General features: G+C 44.9%; 1 protein-coding gene across 6 annotated transcripts in view; it reads right to left on the bottom strand.

Annotated features, from left to right (window-relative positions):
* KAT6B (lysine acetyltransferase 6B) overlaps positions 1–14,374 on the bottom strand; it is a 182,215-nt gene extending 167,841 nt beyond the window's left edge. The window contains exons 1-2 of one of the 6 annotated variants that reach the window (XM_070781996.1): positions 14,281–14,374; positions 2,275–2,344 (exon numbers count right to left, since the gene is read on the bottom strand). The gene's annotated coding sequence lies outside the window, so the exon portion shown is untranslated. Of the gene's footprint in view, positions 1–2,274; positions 2,345–12,859; positions 13,356–13,963; positions 14,088–14,280 lie in introns of those variants that run through there. The other 5 variants (XM_019953804.2, XM_070781995.1, XM_070781998.1 and 2 more) reach the window with 5 other exon arrangements.
* Between the last annotated feature and the right edge of the window lie 426 nt (positions 14,375–14,800).

The raw sequence follows: 14,800 nt of genomic DNA, 5'->3' as shown, positions 1-14,800 counted from the left end.
TCTAATCTTGCTCTTCACAGATAAAATCCACATCTTAAAACTCTTTCAAACAGCTTGAAGTTTTCAGAGTGTGCTCACATATAACTTGTAATCTGCAGGATGACTGTATGGATAACCTGATGCTGGGGGAAAGGTGGAACACAGGATAATAGTCAGTGGTAGACTCCAGGCTCACAGGCCCTTATTCTATACTGAAGTCCGTTCCGCCTTCACCTGAGCCTCAACTGCTTGTTCCAGCTATTCTTCCTCTGCAACTAAGACTAGTAGTTCACATGCTGGCCCTACCCATGTCAAGCAGAAAAACCCTGGGTAAACGACTTAAGTTTCTGTCACTTTACCTGTAGAGCAATAATAGTATATCCCTCCAGGACTGTTGAGAGAATTAAGTGAACACATTATCTAATACACAGCACAGAACCGCTATCATCATTTCCACTTAATACAATGCCTACACACTCTGAAAAACGACTCATAAAATTATAAAGTTATCTCTGATTGTTTATTTATATTTAATGTACCTCAAAGAGTACAATGAGCTTCCCTTGTGGCTCAGCTGGTAAAGAATCTGCCTGCAATGCAGGAGACCTGGGTTCAATCCCTGCGTTAGGAAGATCCCCTGGAGAAGGGAAAGGCTACCCACTCCAGTATTCTGGCCTGGAGAATTCCATGGACTGTATAGTCCATGGGGGTGCAAAGAGTTGGTAAAACAATAAAAACAAAATAAAAATGAAATAAAATAAACATTTTAAAAAGGGTAAAATAATGTTTTTCCAAAAAATTTAAGCAGATACACTGAAGAATTTAACATTTGCTTTCAAAGATTCTGTTGCTAAAAAACTGGACCACTGAACTATACTAGCTTGAAAGTGGCAGTTTCAAAAAGGATTTGTCCTTTTTGCAATTAGTATATTATAGTTTCACTCTGTTCTTCTCCATTCAGATTTAGCAACTTCAGACTAAAGAGATCTTATAGGTCATCCAATCCAACTTCTAGTTAAACAGTAAAAGATCCCTTGTTCAATTCCCCAACAGACGGGCCATAAAGTCTCAAAATACTTTCAGTGACTGAGGATTTGTCACTTCTTAAGACAGCTCATGCCACTGTTGGGCAGCTCTAACTGTAATATATCTCTTGCTCACAGAAGCCAAAATCTTTCTTCCCATAACTTCCACCCACTAGTTCTAGTTCCCCTGGAACAAACTCAAGGAATTCTTTAATACTACACTCCTTCATATATTTGAAAACACAATGAGCCTTCATATATTTGAAAACAAGTATCTTTTGAAAACCACTACAATCAAACCCCATTATACTTCCACTCCCACCTTGGACCACTCATATCCCGATTCCTTAACATGCCCACACATTACAGGTTTCCAAGCACCTCCTTCTCATGCTCACTCATTACTTAGGCTAATGCTCATCTTAAAATCTGGCAGTCCAGGCATTATCCAATTATACCAGGGTTACATAAACTTTCTTACCAGCACTGCCACACAACTGGTTCATGCCAAGCATGCAGTCCAACTAAAAATCTCAGATATTCTTTTAAAAAAACTGTTAAGCTGAGGATTTTCATTCTCTACCCCATACAAATTTAATACATGCTCAGATTTTTACACTTATCACAGTTCATCTTATTGGTTTGAGTCTATCTTCCAACTTGTTAAAAACTGTTTTGAATCCTGATTCTGTCATCTATGTCATCTGCAAATCTAATAAGCACTCCCCTTTGTGTCATTACATAAATCATTGACAAAAATGTTAGACTTGGAACACAGTGTGTTTAAGAATGAAATCACTGGCTTTCATCCTGCAACCACTTTCAGGACAGAACACAGGAATCATTCTGCTTTAGCAAGTTTAGAACAGGAAGCTGATCTTTCCAAAGTAAAATGGTTCAGGGCAAAATTTCATTAGAAGACATTTCACCGTGTCCAAGTAATTATTTCATCTTTCATCATTTATTCAGGATGAATCAACTAATTTAATTTGATTGCACAAAATACAACTGCAGGAAGCAGGAAAAGAGGTCACAGAAAAGTATCTAATATTGCAAAGTTGCTTTCAGGCATTTTGGTTACACAGGCCAATGAACATACATTAAAACAAAATACATTTCATAACTAATACTCAAAATACACCTTCATGACAAGCTATTACCACAATCCTAACCCACAATCAAAAGAACTGTTCATCTCCATGACCAACACATTTCAACCAGACTGACACTTTTACATTTGAAAAATACAATGAAAAAAAAGGCAAAATACCAGAATTGGAACTCCAAGTGTTTTAACAGTCCATGACAAAAAAGAAGATTGTCCAGATCGTCAGGCAAATCTGCCAAAAGAAAAAAATGTAAATGTTAATTCGGGCATTAGGACACCCCTTAAATTCAGCAACCATCTCTGGATCTCCAGGCTACTCAATCCAGACAGACACAGTGAGTTTACTGATACACCCTATTTGGTGATAAGTTAGCTCTCTTTGACAAGAAGCCCCACGACAAGTACCTCAGGAAGTAAACTTTCAGGCTTCTTCAAAGCTAGACCTGACCTCCAAATTTTAAAAAATTTGGATTTTTTAAAAATTAAAAAAAAAATCAGGTTTGCGATAGAGACTAAGAAAGTATTTCATCATTTAAAAAAAAAAAAACAAACAACTTGCTATTACTCAAGTAGTCAGGCAGGTATAACATTTTGTCTGGATGGGAAAAAAAAATAGTCAAACATTGTTTAAAGGTCAATATTAACTTTCCAGGCAACATTCGCTATTTACCCCAAGGGTCATCTGGTATCTAAGTACTGGGAGCTATCACGATACGGCCAACAGCTGCAACTAAGAGAAAGGTACACCAGTTTCCACAGTATGTCAGCACAGGACACATTTCAGGTGGTGGTGGTTAGTCGCTAAGTTGTGTCTGAATCTTGCAAACCCAGGGACCACAGACCGCCAGGCTCCTCCGTCCATGGAATTCTCTAGGCAAGAATACTGGAGTGGATTGCCACTTCCTTCTCCAGGGGATCTTCCCAACCCAGGGATCAAAACCGAGTCTCCTGCGCCACAGGTGGTCTCTTTCATCGCCACGAGGGAGGCAAAAAATAAATGTGAAACAACCTATGACAGGCTGTACTTGGATACCGTGCAGACCAACCAAGCAACCTTAGAGCCTCCTTCTCCCCTCCCCTAGCCACAGACACACACCTTACTCCTCAATTTAATCTCAAAATTAGCTCTCCTCTGACACCAACCAACAGAGTTAATTAGGCAGAAGCAGATGTAACCCCACAGCTCTTTGCTACAAGCTGAATCAGTGTTAAAAACATACACACACAGCTAAGAAAGGAACAAAATCATAAGTCTCTTATCTGTAGCCAATTCTCAACTAAACACATGTATATTATCCACTTTGTATATTATCCACTGCAAATTTTTTAATCTTAGGCTGGTTTGTTTCTGACATCCCAATGGCCCCACTGTAAATTGGTATATGTTAAGAGAATAGATTGAAAACCAATTTAATTTTAGTCTAAACAATATTTAACTAGAAAGACAAATCCAAGGCCAAAAAAAATGCATAATTCATTAAAAAGCCAGTTAGAAATGCTTTCCACCCCCTGCCTCCCCTGATTCAGAATTATCCACACCATTTCTTCCAAAGCCACACCATTTCTTCCAAAGCCCTAGGATTGGTCCCATAGGTAGACAGCTCATGCTATCACAAGTATAACCCTAAAAACTGTTATGCTGTTTTCATTTTTTTCTATAAAAGCTTGAAAGTTGGACTAAAAGGCTATCAAAACCAAGAATGAGTCATTCCAAATTAATTCTGGGGACTCATGCTACATCAAAATTAAATTACTCTATTTTCTAAGGTTTTGAATCACTATTTTTAACTACAAAGTAACATGAGTAAATTATATGGTTGTATCATACAGTTTTTAATAAAACACTATTTACATCATTCATTACAAACTATTCTAAACAAATCTAGAGAAATGCTTCGTCCAACACTGAGCTTTTGGCTTCATTAGTATTATAAAAATATCAACACTATTCAGAAATACTCATGTCAGCATAAGAAGAGTCAAAATACCCTGCATCATAAAGTCTATGTGAAGCCTCCTCTAAGCTTTTACTAAGGCTGTGTGTTGTTTCAAAATCAATGTCATAACACTCGAGTCATGAGATTGCGGATGAGCCAAAAGCAGTGGTAGAAAAAAATAAAGATTAATAGTAGAGTTTACTCTTCTGTCATACTGACAAAAGTTATTTTTAGCTCTCCCACTTTTATAGGCTCCTGGATTTTTTCATAGCCTATTATGTAACTGAGTAAGGATCCACAAATCGTAACAATATCATCTGAAAAAGAATATAGACTGTTTAAGGGAAGGGAACTTAACTTCTTTTCTTCTATAACCACCCAGCACAGACTACTAGCACAGTTGCTCCAAAGAGCACTCAGTGAACACACTTCTGGGACATCAGACCTCATCCATACAGTAATACTGGTTTAACGTTCAAATCCTGCGTGCAATTACTTCTCAAAATTAATGCTCAAGACCCAAAACATGTGAACTGGGAGGTGAGGTTATAAACACTACCAAAGAACAACCAGCAAATTTAGTGAGATACTGTTCTGCATGTGCAGCCCTATGGTAGATGCTGTGGGGATAAGAAGCAATTCAGCACAACTTGGTAGTTCTTCAAAAAAATTAAACATAAAATTACTGTATGAGGTCACAATTTCACTTCCAGATACACACCCCAAGGAACTGAAAACAGGGACTTAGATAAGCACAAGTACACTCATGTTCACGACAGCACTATTCCCGACAGCCAAAAAAAGTGGAAACAGGTCAATGTCCATCAACAGATAAATGGGTGAAAAAATATGGTATATCCATACACTAGAATAGTATGCAATCATAATAAGAAATGATGCAGTGGGGGCTTCCCTGGTGATCCAGTGGTTGACAGTCTGCCTTCCAATGCAGGGGACATAGGTTCGATCCCTGGTCTGGGATGATCCCACAGGCTGAGGGGCAACTAGGCCCAGGTACCATAACTACTGAACCTACACTGGAGAGCCCCTGAGCCACAACTACTGAAGCCCTCAGACCTTGAGCCCCTGCTCTGCAACAAGAGAAGCCATGGCAATGAGAAGCCTGAGCACTGCAACCAAGAGGAGCCCCGACTCACTGCAACTAGAGAAAGCCTGTGTGAAACAACGAAGAAAAGTAGCAGAACCAAAAATAAAATTAAACAAACCTTTAAAAAAAGAAAAAGTGATGAAGTAGTGATACATGCTACAACATAGACAAACCTCAAAAATATGTTGTGAAAAGAAGCCAGACACAAAAGGTTACATATCATTTAACCCCATTAATAAGAAACTCCTAGAATAGATAAAGCTAGAAACAGAACATAGATTGGTGGGACCTGGGCAGGGATGGGGGAGATGGTGAGGAGAAACTAATTAATGGGTAAAAGTGAAAAGTAGTGAAAGTCACTCAGTTGTGTCAGATTCTTTACGACCCCCATAGGCTGTAGCCTGCCAGGCTCCTCTGTCCATGGAATTCTCCAGGCAAGAATACTGAATTGGGTAGCTACTCCTTCTCCAGGGGATCTTCCCAACCAGGTGTCAAACCCGGGTCTCCCACACTGTAGGCAAATTCTTTACCATCTGAGCCACCAGGGAAGCCTGGCATAAGGGCTAAGTAAAGTAAAGTTGCTCAGTCGTGTCCAACTCTTTGCGACCCCATGGACTGTAGACTACCAGGCTCCTCTGTCCATGGGACTTTGCAGGCAAGAGTACTGGAGTGGGCTGCCATTGCCTTCTCCAGGCTTAAGGGGTAAGAGACTTTATTTTGGAGTGATGACAATGTTTTGAAAACTGCATAGAGGTCATGGTCACATAACACTGTGACTATACTAAATGTCACTGACTTGTTCACTTTAAAATGCTTTTATGTTATATGAATTTCACCAATTTTTTTTTTTTTTTTAAGAAATAGAGCAATAAACTATAATAATAGCAACCACTGTCTGACACCTACTGTGAGCCAGGCTCTTTACATAGATTATCACGTGCATACGTATGTCAGGTCGCTTCAGTCGTGTCGACTCTTTGAGACCCCATGGACTATAGTCTGCCAGGCTCCTCTGCCCATGGGGATTCTCCAGGCAAGAATACTGGAGTGGGTTGCCATGCCCTCCTCCAAAGGATCTTCCCAACCCAGGGGTTGAACCCCTATCTCCTGCAGCTCATGCACCACAGGTGGATTCTTTACCGCTGAGCCACCGGGGCAAGCCATAGATTACATAATTATCAAGTAAACCTCAAAACCACCCTGTAAGGTAGCATTGTTGCCCACATTTTGCACAAGAAAAACAGATTCCTGACTGTCAAGACCTCAGACCAGTAAGTCATGAAAGATTTTAATTCAGATGCTAAACGCTTTCCTGTCTCTCCATTGGCTTTCAAACTAGGCTCCTTGGCGCTCTTGTGAGAAAGTGCCTGGGCTTTCAGAACCACCTGCAGATGCCCTTGTGGGTTACACACTAGGGCCACCATAATCCCTGCACCAAACAAAGCATCTCTGCCTTAACTATTCTATATTTAATGGTCTTCTCTATAATATTCACTTCAAAGAAAGGGCTCCTCTAAATACAGAAGGAACAAAGTCTGAAAACAACCGTGACTAGTGACTATTCCTCAGTAGTATGGACGGGAGAACATCCCTTGGATGGATGGGACTTAAACTGGACCCTGAAAGGCAGAACTTAGATGAACTGCCTGTTCTCTCCACAGATACCTCCTCAGAAGCCCTACATCACTTTGTCTAACAGGAAACTTTTAGCTTTCTTATCACTTGATATTTCTAATCCGTATTTTGCTTACCTCATCTCCCCTACTAGACTGCAAAATTCTGAAGAACAGGACTCATGTTTGATTCATCGTGGCATGCCCCAAGATTTCCAAGGACCACAACTTGAACGTAAGAGGGGTTCAATGCCTATTTGTGAAATGGATGCACCAGTGAATGAATGAAGGGAAATCTGGGAGAAGGCAGAGAACAAGAACGAGCTGTCAGAATAGAGGGACACTGAGTCCATGTGCATGACTGGAGAAGGGACGTTTTGACTAGGAGGAAGAAATAAAGTTGGACGTGACGAAAACCAGGCTGAGGCATGCGAACACGACAGATGAAGTAACAGAAAGCCAGAACAGGAGTAGCAACACAAGGTAGAGTGGAATGCAAGCGCGTGTGTGCACGCACACACACACACCCCCCCACACACAAATGTGCTGAACGTGTGAATAATTCTGGCTATGGTATTCATCCAGTGTACTTTGAAGGGAAGGATGACTGAAGGAACAAACAAAAGTAATCAGTATGTCATCTCCCCAAATATCAATCTTGTTCAACTTATATTTATGAGCTTAACTCAGCAGCAAGCCCAGAGTAGGCATTCCATAAATGTTAGTTGAATTGAATATTTAATTCCCATCTTTTTAGAATAATACTAAGTCCTTTCTCACTACTCATTAGCATAGAGTTTTCAATTCAAAAGCTAATAATGTTTTCCAAGGATTTCTAAGAGGCTAAATCACCATGAAAATTATAATTTCAACTAATACATATTATATTAATTGGAAGTTTAATTTTTCATGTCATGCTCTCCTAGTTGACAGTATCCTTGTTATGTCATTAAACTATAATTGTGTAAATCTGCTTCAACAAACAATAACTGAACCATCAATAAACTATTATGTCTTCCATAATCCCTAGCAAAGATTAGTTTCAACATCATCATCATAAATTAGTAGAGACTCGTCCCAAATCTCCTGGTGAAGCCTATGAATTCTGTTTGCATAGTCATCCCTAAATTTAAGTGCTCAATAGTTTCAGTCTCTAAACTTTAATTACACTGTCAGGAACCTCACAGGAAATTTGATCCCCGTCTCTAAAACAGGATTTTAGAGACAAGATGAAAAGTCATTCGAAGTCATCAGGCCTTTGGAGCCAGGGTACACTGATTAGTAAGTAATAATGATATCATAACCAAGCACTTTCACTTAAGAAATAATCAACTGAATTTAGAGTGACTTTTTTTCCTGACATTTAAAAATTCCTATTCAATTCTAACCTCAAGTTAGCTTTAGTTGGGTTTTAATGACAAAGGCAAAAAACAATGTATTTGGGAAAAAAATCTGACATCTTAAATTTAAAAGATTATTTTGAAAATACACATCATTTCAGAATTCTGCATTAACTTTATCACACAGTTCCTTAAAACAAATTAAAGCTGCTCTCTGAGAATCTCAAGAAAATTACAGATCTATTTTTAAATAGGAATACAAGTACATACAGACATTTGCATACAATTTCAAGGGCTTCCAGAATCTCTACTGCTCATCCAAGGACCTCTAAAGGTCCACTCACTAACTTAACTTACTTTAACACACAGAGAGGTTGATAGTTTTGTCCAGTTTCACAATAATTATCTCTATATGTGCTTAAAATAAAACATGTTATATTGGAAAAAAAGAAAGTTATTATCATCGGTTTTGGATACTGTCAAACAGGCTCATGAAATCTTATTCAACAAGGCAATGTGCTATGATGGGATGGATCTAGAGAGTTCAGGAATCAAGTCCCCACTTTGTCAGCTACCTAAGCTGTGGGATATAGGGCACGTTACTGAGTCAATCTAAGTCTCAGTTTTCTCACCTGTAAAAATGAGAAAAATGTAGTTTTGTAGACCTGTAAAGAGGAATAACTGAGATAACAAATATGAAAGAACCGAGGCGGAGGACACATAGCAGGAACACAATAAAATACTAGCTCATAAAAGGAAAAAGGGCAATGCAGTCAGCTAGAGACCTGTAAAATCTCATCTAGCTGAACTTCTGTCTATATGACCATTTTCTCCTATGCGATAGGGAAAGTCAGCACCTGCCTTAGTTATAGTTACAGCCAAGAAAAATTCAAGACAGAGAATAGAAAAAAGTGAAGAAGAGCAAAAAGAGATTTGAAATGGTGAGGACGGGGTCAAGAAACGTGTATTTTCCTCATGATCATACATCTTTTAAGGTCAGTAAAGATTTAGAAGATAAAATTGATAGGAGAATATCTACTTAACCTGAGGGCAGGAAAAGTCTTAAAACAAGACACAAAAAGCACTAACCATAAAGAAAATACCATTAAATTTGACTCCATTAAAATTAAGAAGTTCTGTTCATTAAAAGACACCACAAAGAGTGAAAAGGCAAGCCAGAGAATGAAGGAAGGCATTTGCAACACACACAAAGGACAGAGTTTCATATTTAGAGCAAGAACTACTACATAGCTATAAAAAGACACAAGGACCAATTTACAAAAGGGGGAAGGGGTGCAGGGACAGACTTGAACAGGAACTTTACAAATGAGGAAATCCAAGTAGCCAATAAATAAATGAAAAGCTGTTCAACCTCCTTACTAATAAGGGAGAGGCAAAGTGTACCAGATTGGCTGAGCTGAAAAACTAACAGGAGTAAGTCAAGTTGGTGAAGAGTAAGAAGCCAGGGAGCTCAGATATACATACAGATACACAGATATACTGGAGGAAGTATAACCCGGTACAACTCTGGAAAATAGTCAAACTGGTACCTAGTAAAGTTGCAGACAAGTATACCCCATGACTAGGGCAAACATACAGATCATCATCCAAATTCAGAGACTTCTGAGAATTAAAGGTGTTATACTAATTCCAGGAGGAGGAAATGGCAACCCACTCCAGTATTCTTAGACAGAGGAGCCTGGGGTCGCAGAGTAGGACACGACTGAGCATTATACAACTAACACCAGGACAATAGGAATAAGCAGCATTAACATTCACGCTGCCTATGAAGCAGTTTATTCGCAGATGCACACCTCAGTCGGAGACTGTGCACACTCATACCAGGTGATGAGCATGGGAACGCTGGCAGGGAACATTAGTTCACAACTTCCCCACACCAGAAACAACTCAAATATCCAGCAAGAGTGGAACTGATGAGGCTTCCCCGGTGGCTCCTGGCCGTGGTAGAGAGTCTGCCTGCCAATGCAGGAAACACAGGTTCGATCCCTGGTCCTGGCAGACCCCACATGCCAGACAGCAACTACACTCACACGCGGCAACCATGCAGCCTGTGCTCTAGAGCCCGGGAACCACAACTGCTGAGCCCCTGCAGCCTGCAGTCTGTGCTCTGCAACAAGAAAAGTAACTGTAGTGAGAAGCCCACGTACAAAAGCCACCATTAACCACAAACTACAGAAAACCCACGAGCAGCCAAAAATAAAAATAAAGAAATAAAATTATTTTTAAAATGGCCACTTGGACATATTACAGCCTTTCAAAAAAAAGAGTGGAACCAATGATAGAAAAATCGTGGAAGATTACGGGAGTCCCATGAAAAGCTGCTTAACGGCGTTCTGGAAAAGCAAATTAAAGCACTACCAAGAAGAAATCTCCGTTGCTCACACTTCTCCCGTTCACTAGTCATTCACTATTTTATAGGCGAAGACTGATCACTGTAGCTCACACATACCTGCTTCCATAAAACAATTCCTTTTCTCTCACTTGATACAAATACAGGGATCTGTATACAAGAACACTGAAACTACTGTGTAGAGAACTAAGAGATGAAAAGTCACTCGTTAGGAACCCTGGCATTTAAAAACTGTACCAGTTGGCTAAGCCTTCTTCTGACTGGTATTCAACAGTCCATGAAAGTTTCTGAAGTACATTATTTATCCAACTTCCTAAACTACCTTCCAATATTCACCTTATTTTAACTTTCCCTCCCCTGATGCCTTATATCTGACAGTTCCCACCTTATGTGCACAAGCAGTGAGAGAGAGAAACATTTGGTGTAACAGCTATGATGTAACATTCACTCTACTCAAGAGGCCTGGGCTTGACTGGTAGGCAAAATTTCAACTGACCCTGTCATCACCACCAGCCAGTCATTCTCCTAAGTTCCTCCTTTAATGTTAAACCCTCCCTCTGTCTTTATCTTCTCTTTTTAACTATCACTTCACCATCTCAATCTTTGACCCTAAGTTCAAGTTCTCAGGTAAGAATCTTATCCTTTATTGAAAAATGCATTATCCTTTCCTTCTGGGGAAAAAAAAAAATCCTGCCCAAATTCATTTTGATAAATGTGTGAAGAATTTATGAATAAAAAAGAATGGAGTGTTTCACTTCAAGATTATCCGAGAAAATCAATGTACTTTACTCACAGTCATACCACACACACACACCTTTTTTGGAGTACCACAGAACTAGAACACTATCTTGGTGTAAGTTATTCCCATTAGCTACTCCCACCTCCTGTCCATATATGGAGGAGTGTTCATATGCTCTTCTTCACTTTGAATTTCCAGGTACCTCCACCCAAATCTTGGTTCACTGGTTCTCTTTTCCTATTTTGCACATTTGTCACCTAGCCCCTCCTCTGCCTTTGCCCTTTGTCTCCTACCACTCCCTGCACTCAGACCAAAGTACTTAAAAATTCAAAAATATGCAAACACAAGGAGCCTCTTTCTGAGACAGACACCCAGTTCCCCCTTTGCTGACTCCAGCTCAAGTTACACCCAAGAAATCCAAAGTGTGTGCCAAGTTGCGTACCCATGGGTTGTAGGCCACCAACTCCTCTGTCCATGGAATTTCCCTTCCAGGCAAGAATACTGGAGTGGGATGCCATTTCCTACTCCAAGGGATCTTTCAGACCCAGGGATTAAACCTGTCCCCCACCCTCCTGCACTGACAGGTGAATTCTTTACCACTGAGCCACCTGGGAAGCCTCTAACAACCCTGTCTCCCACACTAACATCTCTGCCCATATGCCTTCCCGACTCAATCCAAATCACATTCGCCCAGTCCCACCTACCTTTCTTCACACCTGTCACCTTTTCCCACCTCCTGAACCCCCTGACTCCTAAGAGACTTTCTGTTAGATATATTTTGGGCAAGGGTCACCTCGGGGCAAAATATATCTAATAATTTAGAATATATCTAAATTCTAAGTAGGCTCCCTTGGAATTTAAGTTTGCTCTTCTGTCTTCCGGAGACTCTCTAAAGAATATCCGTTTCCCACCCCTCCATGTTTTTTCCAAGCTTCTATACCCCAAAGCTAGCAAACCTTTCTATTCATGCCGATTCACCCAGATACCTCCTTCCCCCCATAGTAAATGTACCTAACCCCCGTTTCCTCAATACTTCCTCCAAACCAGTATCTACTCTGCACCGCTTTCTCAACACTACTCCATATCCACCACACCCAAATCCATTCTTACTCTGCCTCCCCCCAACCCCCATATCTACAAGTTCACCCTTCTGCACCGTTTCACTTGCCCCTCGGTCCTCCTTCCACATCTCCCAATTCTGCACTCTCCTCACCCTCCCTGATGCACCTGCTTGCACACCTCGTTTCCCCTCACACCCACCCCCTCCCTGGGAGTGCACTTCCCAGACACTCACTGGCCCCCTACCGTTCCTAGTAGGTCCCTCCCACTCAGAAAACCCCTACAAGCCCTCGCCTTCCGACCACCCGAACCCCGCCCCCAACCCGATATCGCTCCGCCCCTCTACCCTCGAGCCCCGCCCCTTGCCCTGGAGGTCCCGCTGAGGGGCGGGGCCTGTCCCTCCTCCCCTTTCCCCCGCCCCCTACCGTCACGCTCAGGGGCAGCCTGACCCCGAACGGCCCCGCGGTGACCCTCGCGCAGAGGCCTATGGGAGGGGCGTCACAAGCCCCCTATTTCCCCCCTCCCGCCCCCCTCCCGCCCAGTCTCCTCCCCCTGGGAACGCGCGGGGTGGGTGACAGACCTGGCCGCGCGCCACCGCCACAGCGCCTGCCGGGGGCGCTGCCGCTGCCTGAGAAAAAAGCCGCGGCTGCCGCCAGGAGGAGGTGCCGTTGCCTCCGCCACCGCTGCCGCCGCCGCCAGGGGTAGGAGCTAAGCCGCCGCCATTTTGTGTCCCCCTGTTGTTGTCGTTGACATGAATCCGACATGACACTGATTACAGCCCAATGGAGTCTCATTAAACCCGAGCCACGGTCCCGCCCTAGTGCTGCTCCATTGGACTAGACCGCAGACACTTAGGGCCACCCGTTGGCCTAGGAGTCTGTCCATCACCCACACACTAACCACTCTGCAGCCCATTGGGGCAGGATCCTGCCGGTCATCTCGCCTCCGCATAGGCACACCCCTCGACCCATCAGCCCCCCCTCCGGTACCACCCCGGGGGAGGGCCCACTGCCAGTACCAATCAACAGACCGCCTGGCCCGCCCCTTCTGGGCACCTATTGGTCCAGCCCTTTTTCTCTCGCCAGACACCACGCAACCTCTACTTCCATCTACCCGCCCCCTCTACCTCTAGAAAGGGATTGGGTCTACTCGCAGGAGAGGTACTTGGCCTTATTGGCTGCAGACGACGCCAATCAGAGGGCCTTTTCCCTTTCCCCTCCCCCACTCAACCCCGAACCCCCTAGCCCGCAGCTAAAGTTTGTGTGAGAGCTGATCGCTGGCGGCGGCCGCAGGATTTAGGGGTGGGAGCGGGCGGGCGCGCGCGGGCGGGCACGCGAAGTTAAAATTCGAGGTTCTCAGTCGCCAGCTCCTGCGGTGGAGCGCGCGGACGGGCGCGCCGCCTGGAGCGTTCCATCCCGCCCCCTCCTCCACCTTCTCCCGTCCTGTCCCGGGCGACTACTCGCCCGCCCCCTGGCTTGCATCCTTACCCCCCACGCACCCCTACCCTGCAAGCCGAGGCCGGGTGCAGGCAGTATGATGTCGCTGCAGCCTCCTCGCCATCCCATGCCGAGGGGGAGCAAGCCCTTACCCGCCGGGCGTGCACCCCCCGGCTCCACACTCGCCCGTGTCTGCAAGCACGTGCACCGTTCGCCGCTGCCTCCAGCCACCCCGGTCCCGGGCTAACCTCGCCTGCAGCCCGGCCAATCGTTTGCTGCCCTTTGTTGCTGCAGCCCGGGTCTCCCCGCTGTCTTCCTCAGCCTCCGCCTCGTCCTTTGCCAGCCGCCCGGGTCCGCAGCGCCGCGCTCCCCCCGCCCGGGACCCACCGCCGCCGCCTCCTTCTCCTCCTCCGCCTCCTCCTCCTCCTCGGCTCCGGGCTGCAGCGCACAGAGCCCGAGGCAGCGCCGCCCAGCCCCGCTCCCCCCGCGCCGCCAGCTAGCCCGCCCGGCCCGGCCGGGGGCGCAGCCTGGACCCCGCCCGCCCCAGTCCCCGCCCCGGGGGTACCTGCCTCCGCCCTGGGGGGCTCCGCTTGCCGCCCTCGGGGGAGGGCGGGGATGCCGGTGTCCGCGGGAGGATGGGGACGCCTGGGCCGTTTGGGGCGGGGAGTGTGCCCGCCTGGGCTGGGACTGAGAGGTGCGGTCCTCGCCAAAGCGCCCCCCCTCCCCGCCCCGCCGCCGTGGGCCCCAAACTTCGTCCTCTGCTGGGTCTTGTACCCTGGGCGGTCGCGGCAGTTTTGGGGTGGGGGATGCTTCGGGAGCTGTGTCTACCCTGATCAGGAGGAAGAGGGAGCAGTGACATTCAGCGACTGCGGACAGGGCACGGCGGCGGCATCCTTGGGTGGGAGTGGGGATGTCAGACGCCGCTGGAGGGGGAAGCTGCCCCTCGATGCCCTCTCCCGGTCTGCGAGGAGCTGGAGAGCTCTGAGCTGCGTTCCCAGTGCTTTCTTGGGCGATGCAGCCGGGTGGCAGAGGGGCTAGGGGCGGGGGGAGACGGCTGGAGGGGGGGCCCTTCCCCCTCTCTTCTA

Source organism: Bos indicus, chromosome 28 (genome assembly GCF_029378745.1).
Source record: "Bos indicus isolate NIAB-ARS_2022 breed Sahiwal x Tharparkar chromosome 28, NIAB-ARS_B.indTharparkar_mat_pri_1.0, whole genome shotgun sequence".
Lineage (NCBI taxonomy): Eukaryota > Metazoa > Chordata > Mammalia > Artiodactyla > Bovidae > Bos > Bos indicus.
Note: the sequence above shows the minus strand (reverse complement) of the source record. Positions and strands in the feature narration are given on the sequence as shown.